Below are 16,425 nucleotides of genomic sequence, written 5' to 3'. Positions count from 1 at the left end.
TTTGTTTGATAACATTTGTTTAAAGTGGCAGTGACCCACGGTATTCTACAAATCCCTATGTTCACATCGGCTTATACACTGCGGTGTTGCCGGCTTATTGTTTAGTCACACACAGGCTATATTTTCATTGTTTTAAACTAATGGTAATGGCGAATTATGCATATATTCAAGGTTGCATAAAGAGTTTTCTTTAATCGCTTCGTTCATTCTCCAAACCCTTACATGGCCGTACTATTCTTATGATTTCTTATTCGGTCATGCCAAATCCTGCATTTTATGACTGCTCCAGTTTGTGATTTATTGTCACCTGTCTAAGCGTGGTTTGAGCAGGCCCTAGAGCAGTGATGGCGAACCTATGGCACGCGTGCCACAGGTGGCACGCCGGGCCCTCTCTGTTGGCACACGGCCATAGGTTCACCATCAATGCAGAGTAGGCACCTGCCTGCCCGAAACAGCAGGTGCCTACTCTGCTTCCGGGTCGGGAGGCAGGGGGAGGGATCTGTGATGCAGCTTCCCTGTCCTCCCGCGCGATGCTGTGTGGAGCGTTGCCGAGCGTTACCATGGCAACGCTCCACACAGCGACGCGCGGGAAGACAGGGGAGCTGATTCACAGATCCCTTCCCCTGCAGTGCTTACCACCACCAGACCACCAGGGATGGCTGTGCCCCCCCCCCCCCCACTTCATTAAAGGGGGGGGGGATACTGACACACAGAACCCACACCCCTACCCCCCCAGCAGTACCCCTACCCCCCCAAGCACCCCTATCCCCCCAGCAGTACCCCTTCCCCCCACAGCAGTACCCCTTCCCCCCACAGCAGTACCCCTTCTCCCCCACAGCAGTACCCCTACCACCCCCAGCAGTACCCCTTCCCCCCCACAGCAGTACTCCAACCCCCCACAACAGTACCCCTACCCCCCAGCACCCCTACCACCCCCAGCAGTACCCCTTCCCCCCAGCAGTACCCCTACCCCCTAGCAGTACCCCTACCCCCCAGCAGTACCCCTTCCCCCCACAGAGGTACTTTCCCCCACAACAGTACCCCTACCCCCTCCAGCACCCCTATCCCCCAGCAGTACCCTACCCCCCCAGCAGTACCCCTAACTCCGCCAGCACCCCGATCCCCCCAGCAGTACCCCTACTCCCCCCAGCAGTACCCCTACCACCCCCAGCAGTACCCCTACCCCCCAGCAGTACCCCTACCCCCCCGCAGTACACCTACCACCCCCAGCAGTTCCCCTACCCCCCCAGCAGTACCTCTACCCCCCACAGCAGTACCCCTACCCCCACAGCAGAACCCCTACCCCCACAACAGTACCCCTACCTCCCCCAGCAGTACCCCTACCCCCCAGCAGTACCCCTACCCTCCCACACACAGCACCCCTACCCCCTCACACAGTACCCCTACCCCCCACACACAGCACCCCTACCCCCCACACAGTACCCCCCCACACAGTACCCCTACCCCCCATCAGTACCTATACCCCCCATAGCACCCCTACCCCCCCACAGCACCCTTACCCCCGCCCAGCACCCATACCCCCCACACAGCACCCCTACCCCCCACACAGCACCCCTCTCACACACACATTACCCCTCATACGCACACACACAAACAGCACCACTCTCACACACACACACACACAGCACCCACCCCACACACACACAGCACCCCCACACACACAGCACCCCCCCGCACACACAGCACCCCCCCGCACACACAGCACCCTCCCCCCCCACACACACAGCACCCACACACACACACAGCACTCCCCCACACACACACAGCACCCCCACACACACACACACAGCACCCCCACACACACACACACAGCACCCCCCACACACTTGCACAGCACCCCCCACACACTTGCACAGCACCCCCCACACACTTGCACAGCACCCCCCACACACTTACACAGCACCCCTCATACACACACACACAGCACCCCTCATACACACACACACACACAACACCCCCACACACACACAGCACCCCCCCCCCCCCACACACACACAGCACCCACACACACACATGCACCCCCACACACTGGCACTTTAAGGGAAAAATAAGTTGGCATGTATTGCGGTTTGGGCACTCGGGCTCAAAAAGGTTCGCCATCACTGCCCTAGAGACATATCCTGTTAGTTTGTGCATATATTCGCTACTACTATGTGCTTTATTTTAATGCCTACATAGGCTTTGTCTTCATGCGCTGCAAACTGCTATGCTTTTACTAAACTTTGACTGATACATATTAATAAAATAAAAACATTTACACAAAATTCAGACTAAAATAGCCTATTTGCGTGCCTTTCAATAGTCCTGATTACAACAGAATAGTCCATGTTAGAGACCTGTCCTGATTTTAAAGGGGGGGGATATACAAACATAAAAATACATGTATATATGTGAATACATAATATGAAATCTGTTCATGAAGACCTAATAGTCTTATAGAATATTACTCCTATGACACACTTAAATGACGATCCAACATGACCGTAAAGAATAATAGACTCATTATGTTATACTCAACTTATATAAGCCTTTTATCCATGTAAATCTTATATATCTGTCCTCTTAACTTTATGGAAGTTATTCATATATAAAGGAAAGAGAAAGGTGTGCTGGCACCTTGCCTGTTTTATATGCCTACACATCCCCTGCCGCATTTGTTTTGACGTCACATGTGCATATCAATCAGAGGCCACATGGGTACTTTAAGTAGCTCTTGTGACCTCTCTTCATTGCCTTGTCGTGGTTGTTAGTAGCCCAAGAATGAGTTCCTTAATTCCTTGCATTTCTGGTTTCTGACTTGGCTCTGTTAAATGTTTATTCTGTATTGTGGTATCTCTGACCCTTGGCTCTGTTTTACTAGTTTATCTGTCTATCCTATACTTTCCTTAAAAGTTAACCCCTTAAGGACACATTGCATGTGTGACATGTCACGATTCCCTTTTATTCCAGAAGTTTGGTCCTTAAGGGGTTAAAGGACCACTATAGTGCCAGGAAAACAAACTCGTTTTCCTGGCACTATAGTGCCCTGAGGGTGCCCCCACCCTCATGGCCCCCCTCCTGCTGGGCTGAAGTTGAAGGAAGGGGGTAATCACTTACAGCGCCGGGCTCCCTCGGTGCTGGGGACTCTCCTCCTCCTTTGGACGTCATTGGCTGAATGCGCATGCACATTCTGAGTAATCACAGTGAGAAGCGCGGAAGCGCCTCTAGCGGCTGTCAATGAGACAGCCACTAGAGGCTGGATTAACCCATTTGTAAACATAGCAGTTTCTCAGAAACGGCTATGTTTACAGCAGGCAGGGTTAACCCTAGAGGGACCTGGCACCCAGACCACTTCATTGAGCTGAAGTGGTCTGAGTGCCTATAGTGGTCCTTTAAGCCCGTCCGTCCACTCTAAGGTCTGGAAATACGTGCGTTTTGTGTATAGGGTTCTACTTGCCTCATTCTTTGCAAGTTGGGCTGTCTATTTTTGTCAATGATAAGGGAGGTTCATTTGATTGAATCTTTAATAGCTGCAAATAGAGGCCAGGGCTTTCTAATCGTTCAACGCTGGTTCCACTGGGAACAGTCCTGGAGTCTTCTTCTCTTTGCGCACTCCTATCTACAACTCATTCAGTGTCTATTAACTCTATGGTGATTCAGAATTCAGAACTAAATTTTATACTTTTATAGGTTTTAATATCCTGATTTTAAGAGGGATTAGTAATATTGTTTTGATACCGGAGAAACTGACGGAAGCCAAGCACAGAGAGATGGACACAGGTTTCTTCAGGAAGGAAGAGATTCTTTATTGGATCACCGATCGGGACTCAGAGGGACTAGCGTCACCAAAATACAGCAGATTCTGAGCCCCGGACAATAGTGCAGGCTCCTTATATAGGCATATAACTCCTCCCATATTAAGCTCCACCCGCACATTCCCTTGACCAATCAATACAAATAAGAATTAACTTCCTGTTTGACCGCATGGCTTGTCCAGCACAATGGAGGAGTGGGAATACTATATCCTGTATTCTTGCACATGCTCCGTACACTACTGATCGTATCTTGCCTCGTGCAACCAACTGATCGATACGTCAGCATATGCACGTACACATGCCACGTGGTAATCTCGGCCTACTAAATTTATTTTTACCGAGATTCCACCACATTCCCCCCTTTGATGCCTCTTGATATTTTACAATTACTTGAGGCATCACATAACCTTAGTTTTGCTTACACCGCAAGTTACCTTGAACCAGACCAGACTTATCTTATGATGTGAATCTTCAACATTCATCTTCTTGCATTGGTTCTCCCTGATCTAGAGCCTTATATTTATATATTGCCATTATCTGTGCAGCAGCCTTCCTCTCTGCTATACTTCCTATCAGGCTTGGCACAGACCTAACTACTAGGGGTATAAGACACGGCAGGAGTAGACACAACAGTAAAATCAGTAGGACTCCACCTACCACTGCCTTAAGCCCTCCAAACCACTCATACCAGCTACCAAACCAACTACTTGGATTGTACCCTTTCCATACCTGAGTATGCACATGCGCTAGTTTAACCATATGGCTAGTAAGCTCAGCTATTGCTTGCCCTTCGTCGTCTATTTGAAGACAGCAATTGCTTAGGTTAAACTTCCCACATACACCTCCCTCTACTGCCAAAAGGTAATCCAAGGCTAATCTATTTTGGTAGACTGCTGTCCTCATCCTGGTGTTATGCTTCGCTAGAAGATTGAGCGCTTGTGATGTCTCATTAGTGATAATCTCAACCACCGCCTGTAATCTTATAATACGGTTGAGCATATAAATAGGGGTTCTGTAACCAAAGGTACCATCCTCAGCCCACGTGGCTGGCCCATAATAATCTATGATACGCTGGGGAGGCCATTCATTATCTTCCCAGGTACCTATCTCTATGGGTCCCCTTTTCTTCCTATGATTCATACACTTTAACACCTAAAGTCTCACCTGTTTCAATCGGTAACAAGAAGAAGGATGGTTTGAGCATACCCAACACACATGCCCCTTCCCAGTCCTGTGGCAGCTCCGAATAGGCTTTCTTACCACAGATCCAGTACAAATTTGCTGGGGCTCTCCAGGTAGATGTGATGGATAGATCAAACCACACATCCTTTAAATTGGCATATCTAGCAAACGGGTTAGATGGTTCTGAGACATTTGAAGCCGACCACCAAGTTGTATTCTTTGTATCATCATCATAAGCTTTTTGCCCTAGACAAGTTAATTCTCCTACAGAAGTATTATACATTATTCCTTTCCTTGCTATGCAAACATAACCTATGATGGAGGTCTTTAATCTCCACTCAGATTTACCTCTAACACTCATATGATAATCGGCTTGTGTAGATATTAGTTGGTCAACTGCCTCAGAACCGGACATTACCTCCTTTGCTTCCCAAGGCCATTGGTCTCCCATGTTAGTACCTCCACACACATAGCAGTTGGTAACATTAAGACTACCGGCAATACTTTCAGCTAGGTCGATGAACAGGTTCTTAGCGTTATGGGGGATCTTATTATCTATACTCATCTCTTCGTAAAAGGAATGGTATACTTGATGAGTCTGGGAGGATACCGTATCAGTCTCTATTCCTATAAACAATAATGTCCCAGGATCTAAACCCGTCCCGTATATCTGAAACCCAAATAAATTTCCATACTTATCTAAGAACTTGTCGGGGTTATTAATAAGTATATGGACTGGGTTGCATTCCATAGACTTACAATATGGGCTAGTCGGCAACTTAGTCACTATCATGTCTTTGTCTACTGTCTGTCCCCAAGTCGCCCACCCCACACAAGACCAATATGGACAGAAGTTATAGTCTTTATTTGGGCATCTAGGACTCACATATTTATTTTTGCTACTGGGACAAATGTATTTATCGTTAGACCCATACGTCCTCTCCCATCTAAGATCCCCACATACATTCCACGGCTTTCTACCACTCGATATCGCTTTACACGCATCAAATAGCAGAACACCCGAAGAATGTACGGATTCTAACACCGTCTTATTAATTAGGGTCCCCTGAGGATCTCCATTCCTGAGAGTCAACCAAATTGTACGAGGTTGATACTCCGGACTGAAGCACTTAGGTTCTCCTACTCCTAAATGGCACACACTATAGTCTATATTTAAGTATCTACATCTCGATACATCTCCTTTACACTCGTATTGTGAGTGCCAAATTAGGGTTTGGGAAATATGGTTACCTGTTCTCGTAGTCTTAATGCATACCTCACAGCTAGGAGTGTCGGTACCTCTACCTTCCTGAATATAAAAACACATGTAAATAAACACAATCAAAAGCACATCTTTCGCCGTCATCCTCAGTCTTCGTCCGTGCGATGGAACCTCAGCTTCCAGGATGTGAGGGCTGCAGGGAATGGAGTTCTGCTCGTCTTCACAGGTGTCCCTTCGGGACTTTCCTGGCTTATACACTATGTGATGGTAAGAGGACAGGCTTTATTATGGCCTTCTCACTTACACCTGTAACAATAAAATTTGTAATCCACAATAATTCCTCGTTACTCCGACTGAGTAGTGCGTTTCAACCGGATCTTGCAGGGATTCTCTGGATCTGCTGTAACTTGCCAAGAATCGACTGCTGCTGGTTTAACCCTGGAGTGATGTATCCACGGAGTCACTTCTGCTACTTTTATCGCTGTAGGGGTAGACAAAAGAACAACATAAGGACCTCTCCACTTGGGCCCTAACGGTACATTATTCCACTCTTTAATCCACACTTGGTCTCCTGGATGATAATTATGAACAGGGGGATAAATATTCACAGGTAATCTATCTTGTACCCATTTCTGTACCTCCTCCATAGTCTTACCCAACTCTACAACCTGCTGCCGGGTAATTCCTTCTCCCAACTGACTCAAATCCCCCCTTAAGTTACCAAGTACGGGAGGTGGTCGCCCATACATAATTTCAAAAGGAGAGAGGCCCATCCTTCTGGTAGGGGTACTGCGGATTCGCAATAGAGCTATAGGTAAGAGAACGTTCCACTTAAGTTGGGTTTCCTGACACATTTTAGCCAACTGGTTCTTTATAGTTCTATTCATTCTCTCTACCTTACCAGAACTCTGGGGTCTATATGCAGTATGAAGCCTCCACTTTATACCAAGCATATGAGTCAGTTGTTGTAGGCACTGGTGAACAAAAGCTGGACCATTGTCCGATCCTATAGAACAGGGTAGTCCATATCGGGGTATTATTTCTCGTAGCAGGAATCTCACAACTTCTCCTGCTTTCTCTGTACGAGTAGGACATGCTTCTACCCAGCCTGAATAGGTGCACACAATTACCAGCAGGTAACGATGTCCACCCGATTTAGGCATCACTGTAAAGTCTATTTGTAGATCGGACATGGGGAGTCCCCCCATAAACTGGACTCCTGGTGGCTTTACTGGTCCTTGTCTTGCATTATTCTTAGCACACGTTACACATCTGCGTACAATGGCCTGAGTCAAGTTGGACAATCTTGGTATGTAGAAATGTTTCCGGAGAGATTCTTCAGTACTGTCTCTCCCAGAATGTGTCCCGTTGTGATAATTTTGGACAATTTCTACCGCTAGCGATGCTGGTATAACTATTCTTCCATCTTCTAGCTGATACCACTTGTTCTCCAGATACTTTCCCGGTTCAGTCTTTAACCACTCCTCTTCTTGAGTTGTATAAACTGGAGTCCATTGAGACAGTGGGGTTGGTATTAGAGCAGCTATATGCCCCACATACTCCTGTCTTCCTGATTCAGCAGCACGCTTAGCTGCACTATCTGCCATCCGATTTCCCTTGGTTACATCACCATCTCCTCTCAGATGCGCTCGACAATGTATAATACCGACTTCTTTCGGCTCCCACACTGCTTCCAATAGTTGTAGGATTTCAGCTGCGTATTTGATTTCTTTGCCTTCTGAATTCAGTAGTCCTCTTTCTTTATACAGAGCTCCGTGGGCATGAGTGGTTAAAAACGCATACTTAGAGTCCGTATAGATATTTACTCTTAAACCTTCAGCCAATTGTAACGCTCGTGTTAGTGCTATTAATTCTGCCTTTTGTGCTGATGTTCCTTTCGCCAGTGGCCGAGCTTCTATCACCTTGTCTATTGTTGTCACTGCATATCCTGCATAGCGGATCCCTTCTTTTACATAACTACTGCCGTCGGTATAATATTGAACATCGGGGTTCTGGATGGGAAAATCACGAAGATCTGGTCTACTTGAGAATACTTCATCCATTACTTCCAAACAATCATGTTGACTTTCAGTAGGTTGTGGCAAAAGGGTAGCTGGATTTAAGGTGTTTACAGTCTCTAAATGCACTCTTGGGTTTTCACACAACATTGCTTGATACTTGGTCATACGGCTGTTACTAAACCAATGATTTCCTTTGTAATCCAACAACGTCTGTACTGCATGTGGGACTCGTACATAAAGTTCTTGACCCAGAGTGAGTTTATCGGCTTCAGCTACTAGCAGGGCGGCTGCAGCTACGGCTCTTAGACAAGGTGGAAGTCCGCTGGCCACTGCATCCAATTGTTTAGACATATAGGCAACAGGTCTTTGCCATGATCCCAAGTACTGTGTCAATACTCCCACAGCCATTCTTCTTTGCTCATGTACATACAGGTAGAATGGTCGTGTGTGATCAGGTAGACCTAATGCTGGGGCACTCATCAAAGCCTTCTTCACATCTTCAAATGCCGTTTGCTGTTCTTGGGTCCATAAGAAGGGGTCGTGCTCTGTACCTTTGATAGCTGCGTACAGAGGTTTTGCTAGTATCGCATAGCTGGGAATCCATATCCTACAGAAGCCTGCTGCCCCCAAGAATTCTCGCACTTGTCTTCTATTCTTGGGTATTGGTATTTGGCAGACAGCTTCTTTTCTCTCTGGCCCCATAATCCTTTGACCTTCAGAGATATGGAATCCCAGATACTTGACAGTTGGCAAACACAACTGAGCCTTCTTTCTAGACACCTTGTATCCTGCCTTCCAGAGAATGTGTAGTAGATCGTGCGTTGCTTGCTGACAGATTTCTTTTGTAACTGCTGCTATCAACAAGTCATCTACATATTGTAACAAGACACACTCTCCTGGGATGGACTCGAAATCCAGTAGATCTTGACTTAGGGCTGAACCAAATAGGGTAGGTGAATTTTTAAACCCTTGGGGCAGTCTTGTCCAAGTCATTTGGCGTTTTGAGCCCGTTACAGCGTTCTCCCATTGGAAAGCGAAAATACATTGACTTTCTGCGGCAATTCGGAGGCAAAAGAAGGCATCTTTGAGGTCTAAGACTGTAAAGTAAGTAGCCCCGCCCGGAATTAAAGCAAGCAGGTTATATGGATTGGGTACAACTGGATGTATACTAACAACCGCATCATTGACTGCTCTCAAGTCCTGCACAGGTCGATACTCATCTGTACCGGGCTTTTGAACAGGCAGCAATGGGGTGTTCCAGGGGGAAGTACAGAATTTTAGGATACCATACCGTATGAACTTATCCAGATAGGATTGGATGTTCTTCTTAGCCTTCTGCGGAATGTGATATTGTCTTAGGCTCACTGGATAAACCCCATGTTTCAGTTCAATTTTTATTGGTGGAATATTGCGGGCCAGTCCTGGTGGGTTGTTCTCTGCCCAAACTCCTGGTATGTTAAACAATGTCTCATCACTCCTAGGGTTTTGGCTAGTCAACACTGTATAAAGTCGCCACTCTTCTTCCTTTGGTACGGATAAAGTCATAATACCTGAAGGTCCATTAAACTTTAAAGATGTTGTTCCATTTGGTAGGAACGTAATCTGCGCTTGTAATTTGGATAGCATATCACGTCCCAGCAATTGGACTGGACATTCAGGCATATAAAGGAATTGGTGTTTTACTACGTGGCCTCCCAATGTACAGAGTCGACTTTTAAGAACCGGTCTTTCAGCACTTCTTCCAGTTGCTCCTATCACAGTAATAGTCCTTCCAGATGGAGGAGCAACTAGATTAGTCACCACTGAATGTTCAGCACCAGTGTCGATCATGAATGCACTCCTTTTCCCCCCTATTGATACATCGACCATAGGCTCCGCTCGACCAAGGGGGATGGAGCCCGGTCGGTATCAATAGTCCTCCATGACCGTGTCAGCCAATCCCACGAAGTCCCTACCTTCTCTATCGCGGGACCTTTGCGCTGCTGGAATATACCTGTCTTCCCTAACACTTCCTCTGTTCCCATTACTCCCTCTATAACCATTACTTCCTCCGGGACCTCCTCTACCTCTCGCTCTGCCTCTAAAGTTTCCGTAGCCTGCCCTGGGTAGGTCTCTCTCGTACTGCTCTCTTTGCGGACATTCGTTCCTCCAATGCCCTTCTTCCTTGCAATACGCGCACTGATCCCTACTCAAAGGCTCCCTACTCCATCTATTATTGCCTCTATCTGGGCCCCGTTTATCTACGCCTGCGATTGCTACCGCTAGCATATCAGCCTTTTTACGCATCTTACGCTCTTCCTCTTTCTTATTTTCTGTATCCCTGTTCATATAGACCTTATTTGCTACCTCCATTAGTTGGGTGATGGACATACCTGCAAACCCTTCTAACTTTTGTAGCTTGCGCTTAATATCTCCATATGCTTGGCTGACAAAGGCGGAGTTAACCATTCGGGAATTGTCTGCGTCTTCCGGATTAAAGGGGGTGTACAAGCGGTACGCCTCCAATAATCGGTCATAAAAGACACTGGGCGCTTCATCGCTTTTCTGAATCACCTCAACTGTCTTCGACATGTTAATGGCTTTCTTTCCTCCTGCTTTCATGCCAGCAATTATAGCGTCTCTATAGGCTCTGAGTTGAACCATATCAGCACCATTTACGTTCCAATCGGGATCGGTATTGGGATAGTGTGTTGCGGCCCATGCTGCTGGATTAGCTTGGTTCAAAGCACGGGCTCTATCTTCTAATGCTTTAATGGCTGCTTGATTTATTCTTGTCCTTTCCTCATTGTTAAATAAAGTCATTAGTAACTGCTGGCAATCAGCCCATGTCGGATTATGCGTCTGTACTATTGAGGTGAACAGATCAGTCATGGCTTGTGGTTTCTCAGTATACGAGGAATTATGGGTCTTCCAGTTTAAAAGGTCGGTAGTGGTAAATGGGACATATACGAAGACTGGGTCAGCGTGTGCCATTTGACCTGCGGCATCGATATAAGCTGACCCGGGATTTAGGCGAAGAGGCATCTGATAGTGCTTTAATTGTTGGGCACCAGTCAACTGTCGGGTTTGGATGGGGCTACGTAGGGAGGCGTCAGTCATGGGTTCCGGTCGGGGAGAGATAGGGTATGGGGATGTGGGAGGTTGGTTTTGGGAAAAGGTCGTAAATAAAACACTTCGGGCCGAGCTAGATGAAGCTTGACCGGAAGTCTGAAGTGGCGCCAAATCAGGATATTCGTTTTTAATGGGGGTGGGTTCTGGTTCCGGAAGGGGAGATTTAGTACGAGGGGGTGTGGATCCTGTACTGGAGGAGGAAGCGGAAGTGGATGAGGGTAATGAGGGGAGGGGTGCAGGGCTTCCTGCGTTTGCGTCACTTCCTCTTAACGGAAAGTAAGGGGGCGGCAAAGGAATCTCGGACTCAGGGGGCGTGTCCAAAATGGGCCTAACACCAGTCCTAGTGGACGAACAAGTCCTAGCTACCATGAGGCGACACTGCTCCTCGTGGCATGTCTGGAGCCATTTTGGCGAGTCATTTACGGCCTGTCTCCAACAGTCAATATAAGGAAACTGGCCGTAAAGTTCAGGCCTACCTGATACAGCCACGTGTAAGCGCTGTACCAGAGTTGGATCCAAACTGCCACGTGGCGGCCATGCCGCAACCAAAGTAGGCCACTCCCTAGTGCACAAAGTAACTAAACGCACAGAAGACATCTTAACCCCAAAATCACAAACCTTGAATCCCTTTTTAAAATTCTTAACCATACATCCTAAGGGATCCGGAATCGTTGACTGCGACGCACCCATATTTAACAATGGAACGTCGTCGACAACGATTACTATACACGCGTACTATTCAACAGTCACACCCGTTTCCTTTGGCAACAGCACCACGTGGTACGGTTACCAAGTGAAACGTACACAATAACAATAAACACTCAGGGAATTCCCGTACACACACAGCTGCTACACCAGTCACTATATAATCAATATTATGCCCTTTGGCGTAACTATACAGTCACCCACGCTATAATTCTCTATATACGAATTACCCGTCTATAACACACCCCAGTAACATCGTCTTTTACAAATAGCGGTTACAGTACGGTTAGCATAAGTCAAAGTACAAGTTAAGGTCACAATACAATTATTAGTGGTTATGGTGTTAAAACATGCAATTGACGACAATGATTAGTACTTATTATACAATGTCAGTAAATATACAGGGTTATGGTACCGTGCACTATAATACAGCAACACACTATTAACACTCTCGCTAGACGGCTGAGCTCGCGCTATCTAACAAGATATACACTTTACTAAAACAATCGTTAACACATTTACAATTCCCAACTAAACTATTGGCCAGTACCTTGAATGGACTACCTAAAACTATATACACCCGTTTTGGTTAGCCACACTGCCCAATCACCACATATATAGCGAGCTAGAGAACCGAATTTACACAGGCGCCTCTTAGTCGCACTATACAACGAGCTAGAGAACCGAATTTACACAGGCGCCTCTTAGTCGTACTATCAAAAGTCTAGTGGGTTCCAAATTTACACGCCTTCCCACTTAGCCCAGATAGGATGAGAACTAGCGAACCGAATTTACACAGGCGCCGCTTAGTCTCCCGGTCCCTCCGACCTAGCGAACAAAATATACACCCTAGAACGCTAGTCTAGACAAGACACCGGTGTCCGGCTAGGGCTATTTTACACCAGAGCGCCCCGCCTGACTAACCAAATCAAACGGTCTGACTAAAGAGCGTTCGATCGAGCGGTGCGCCTTCGCTCCTTCCCTCCGACAGAGGGGGCAGATACAGATTCAAAAACCCCTTTGGGCCTACCGCACAATCGGTATACCCCTAGCGGGTCCTGCCGTCTAAAACAGCAGTTGTCTTACCTCCTCGTTCCTGAACCTGAGTTCACACTCATCGACGGGGACACCCCAGCACTTCTCACGTAGAGGCCGATGATCTCCTGGACAACAGACCAGTGGCGCCGAGACGAAGGGAGGTCCACGCAGAAGTTCAGGGGTGCAGCCGTAGAGAACGTGGGCAAAGATAGACCGTCTCACGCCTCTGCCTCTCAGCTACCGTTGAACGATGAGCTTCCCGGCCAATGCACCAAATGATACCGGAGAAACTGACGGAAGCCAAGCACAGAGAGATGGACACAGGTTTCTTCAGGAAGGAAGAGATTCTTTATTGGATCACCGATCGGGACTCAGAGGGACTAGCGTCACCAAAATACAGCAGATTCTGAGCCCCGGACAATAGTGCAGGCTCCTTATATAGGCATATAACTCCTCCCATATTAAGCTCCACCCGCACATTCCCTTGACCAATCAATACAAATAAGAATTAACTTCCTGTTTGACCGCATGGCTTGTCCAGCACAATGGAGGAGTGGGAATACTATATCCTGTATTCTTGCACATGCTCCGTACACTACTGATCGTATCTTGCCTCGTGCAACCAACTGATCGATACGTCAGCATATGCACGTACACATGCCACGTGGTAATCTCGGCCTACTAAATTTATTTTTACCGAGATTCCACCACAGTTTCCTACGTTTTTTCCTACTTTGCTCATTCGGATTTGTTCCCAATCCCCCAATTTCTTCTCCCCCTACCTTATTGAACAATTGAATTTGGGTCTCTTTCTGTTCATAAGAAATATTAACTAATTAAAAAAAAAAAAAATCTTCTCCCGATACAAAAAATGCTTTATCTACATGAAAACCTTTATTTCACATTATGTATCATACAGTTAGTGTGAGAACATATATTTACTGTTTATACGCGCTGAAGCATACTTTATCCTTTGTATTTATATATTATCTTTTATATCTTTCAATGAAAAGATTTTACAACACATCACTCGCCCTCCTCCTATTACCCTGCCCACCGGAATCAACCTTAAAGGACCACTATAGGCACCCAGACCACTTCAGCTCAATGAAGTGGTCTTGGTGCCAGGTCCCCCTAGTTCTAACCCTGCAGCTGAAAACATGTTTACATTTAGGGTTAATCCAGCCCTGACAGTCACTAGAGGCCGAATCTGTGATTCTCAGTGTGAAAATCGCATTGAACTCACTCTGGACGTCCATAGGAAGGCATTGAGTAATGCTTTCATATGGGTGGGTTTGAATGCGCTCCTGCCTCTGGCCGCTGGATTAAGGTAAGTGGCTGAAGGATTTTAACCGCTTCAGCGCCGAGGGAGGGGGGCACTCCAAAAGCCTATAGTGCCAGGAAAATGGGTTTGTTTTCCTGGCACTATAGGATCCCTTTAACAGGACAACAATGTTGGGGTGTATGAAGCTGAGACAGTTGGAGAATTTTTCCTGATTAGCTATTTTTGCCTAAATGTTGCCATTCAGATTAAATTATTGTTTATAACAAATGTTAAAAAACAAACAAAACAAAAAAACAATACGTTAAACCCCAGGAATTCTTCTTTACCATTTGAAATATTTATGAAAGACAAACAGTCAGATGGACACTGATGTACGCATAGACAGACATTTTTTTAATCCCTTTTCCACCCCCTTTCTATTCTCTGCCACCTGACACCTTCCCACTCTGTGTGTGAATCATATACCTGAGTGCTGCACACAGACCTGCTCTGTATACAGCGATTATCCTAGTTATCCTAGTCACAGAAGGAGCATTGGCGTTGCCGAGGTGTGGGCTTTGGGGCTGAAACCCCAAATGTGGGACTCCCCAGCCCCAGATATCTACAGGTAGTGGAGGGGGCAGAAGAATATTAGTATTTTATTTTTATTATTATTTTATTTTTTACTTAAAGGACCACTCTGGGCACCCAGACCACTTCAGCTTAATGAAGTGGTCTGGGTGCCAGGTCCAGCTAGGGTTAACCCATTTTTTTATAAACATAGCAGTTTCAGAGAAACTGCTATGTTTATAAATGGGTTAAGCCTTCCCCCAAAGCCTCTAGCGGCTGTCTCATTGACAGCTGCTAGAGGCGCTTGCGTGATTCTCACTGTGAAAATCACAGTGAGAGCACGCAAGCGTCCATAGGAAAGCATTGATAATGCTTTCCTATGCGACTGGCTGAATGCGCGCGCAGCTCTTGCCGCGCGTGCGCATTCAGCTGACGGGGCGGAACGGAGGAGGATCGGAGGCAGAGAGCTCCCCGCCCAGCGCTGGAAAAAGGTAAGTTTTACCCCTTTTCCCCTTTCCAGAGCCATGTGGCCTCCTGGCACTATAGTGGTCCTTTAATAGGTATCATAATTTATTTTACATAAGCAGCCGCCTGATATAAAAGAAAGATCACTAGTATAGTGTTTTATATATATATATATACAGCGCTACAGAATTTGCTGGCGCTATATAAATAATAATAATATACCGTATCTATGTATAAAAGGGCTGGCAATGGGCGACACCACGATCAATTTGGGTCACTAAAGATGAAAAATCATATAAGGCCACAGACCCAGACGAAATCCCGGCCCTGCTGAAGGCATTGGGTATCCCCCAGCAAAGCACCACTAATCAAGGACTACCACACACTTCCGCACGAGCGGCCAAAGCCAAACCCACACCTGAGTCAAGGAGGGATAAGAGGCTTACCTGAACTCACTCAAGGAAAGAAGCACACAAAGTTTAAGTTTATGTTTTAACTATGTTTTAAGGTTCGCATATACATAGCCACCCACACTCTCTCTGTTAGGCCCAAGCCACAAGGCGGCAGCTCCGCGATCCGACTACACATCCCTAGTCGGATCCCAACGACTATATAGACACCCATGCTCCGACCTACAACGCAACCCCATATAGAAGATGACCTTTTAGCCAGGCAGAAAAACACCTCGAACCAGCCTCACCGACTGGGGGACGTGAAAGACCCTACCGCCATAAAGCAGTGAGGGTCTGCTAGACCACTATGACAGGACACCACACATTACATCTTACAATACCCAACAGCATACGGGGTGACCAACATTCAGAATAGCAACCCAGAGCCCCACACCACCAACACCAGGTGGTGGGACAGATGGACAATAGGCCTTAAACCAAAAAGTCACCACGTCCCCACAACAATAGCATTGCCATTTCTGGCCTGGCATTTTCCAGTACTAACGGAGGCAACTCGATATAACACACTAGACCACAATATAAAATACTGTGCATAGTTACTTTCAGTTTACTTAACAAC

The sequence above is a fragment of the Pelobates fuscus genome, chromosome 5 (assembly GCF_036172605.1).
Source record: "Pelobates fuscus isolate aPelFus1 chromosome 5, aPelFus1.pri, whole genome shotgun sequence".
NCBI classification, from domain to species: Eukaryota; Metazoa; Chordata; class Amphibia; order Anura; family Pelobatidae; genus Pelobates; species Pelobates fuscus.
The sequence above is the reverse complement of the archived record's forward strand: the minus strand, read 5'-3'. Positions refer to the sequence as shown.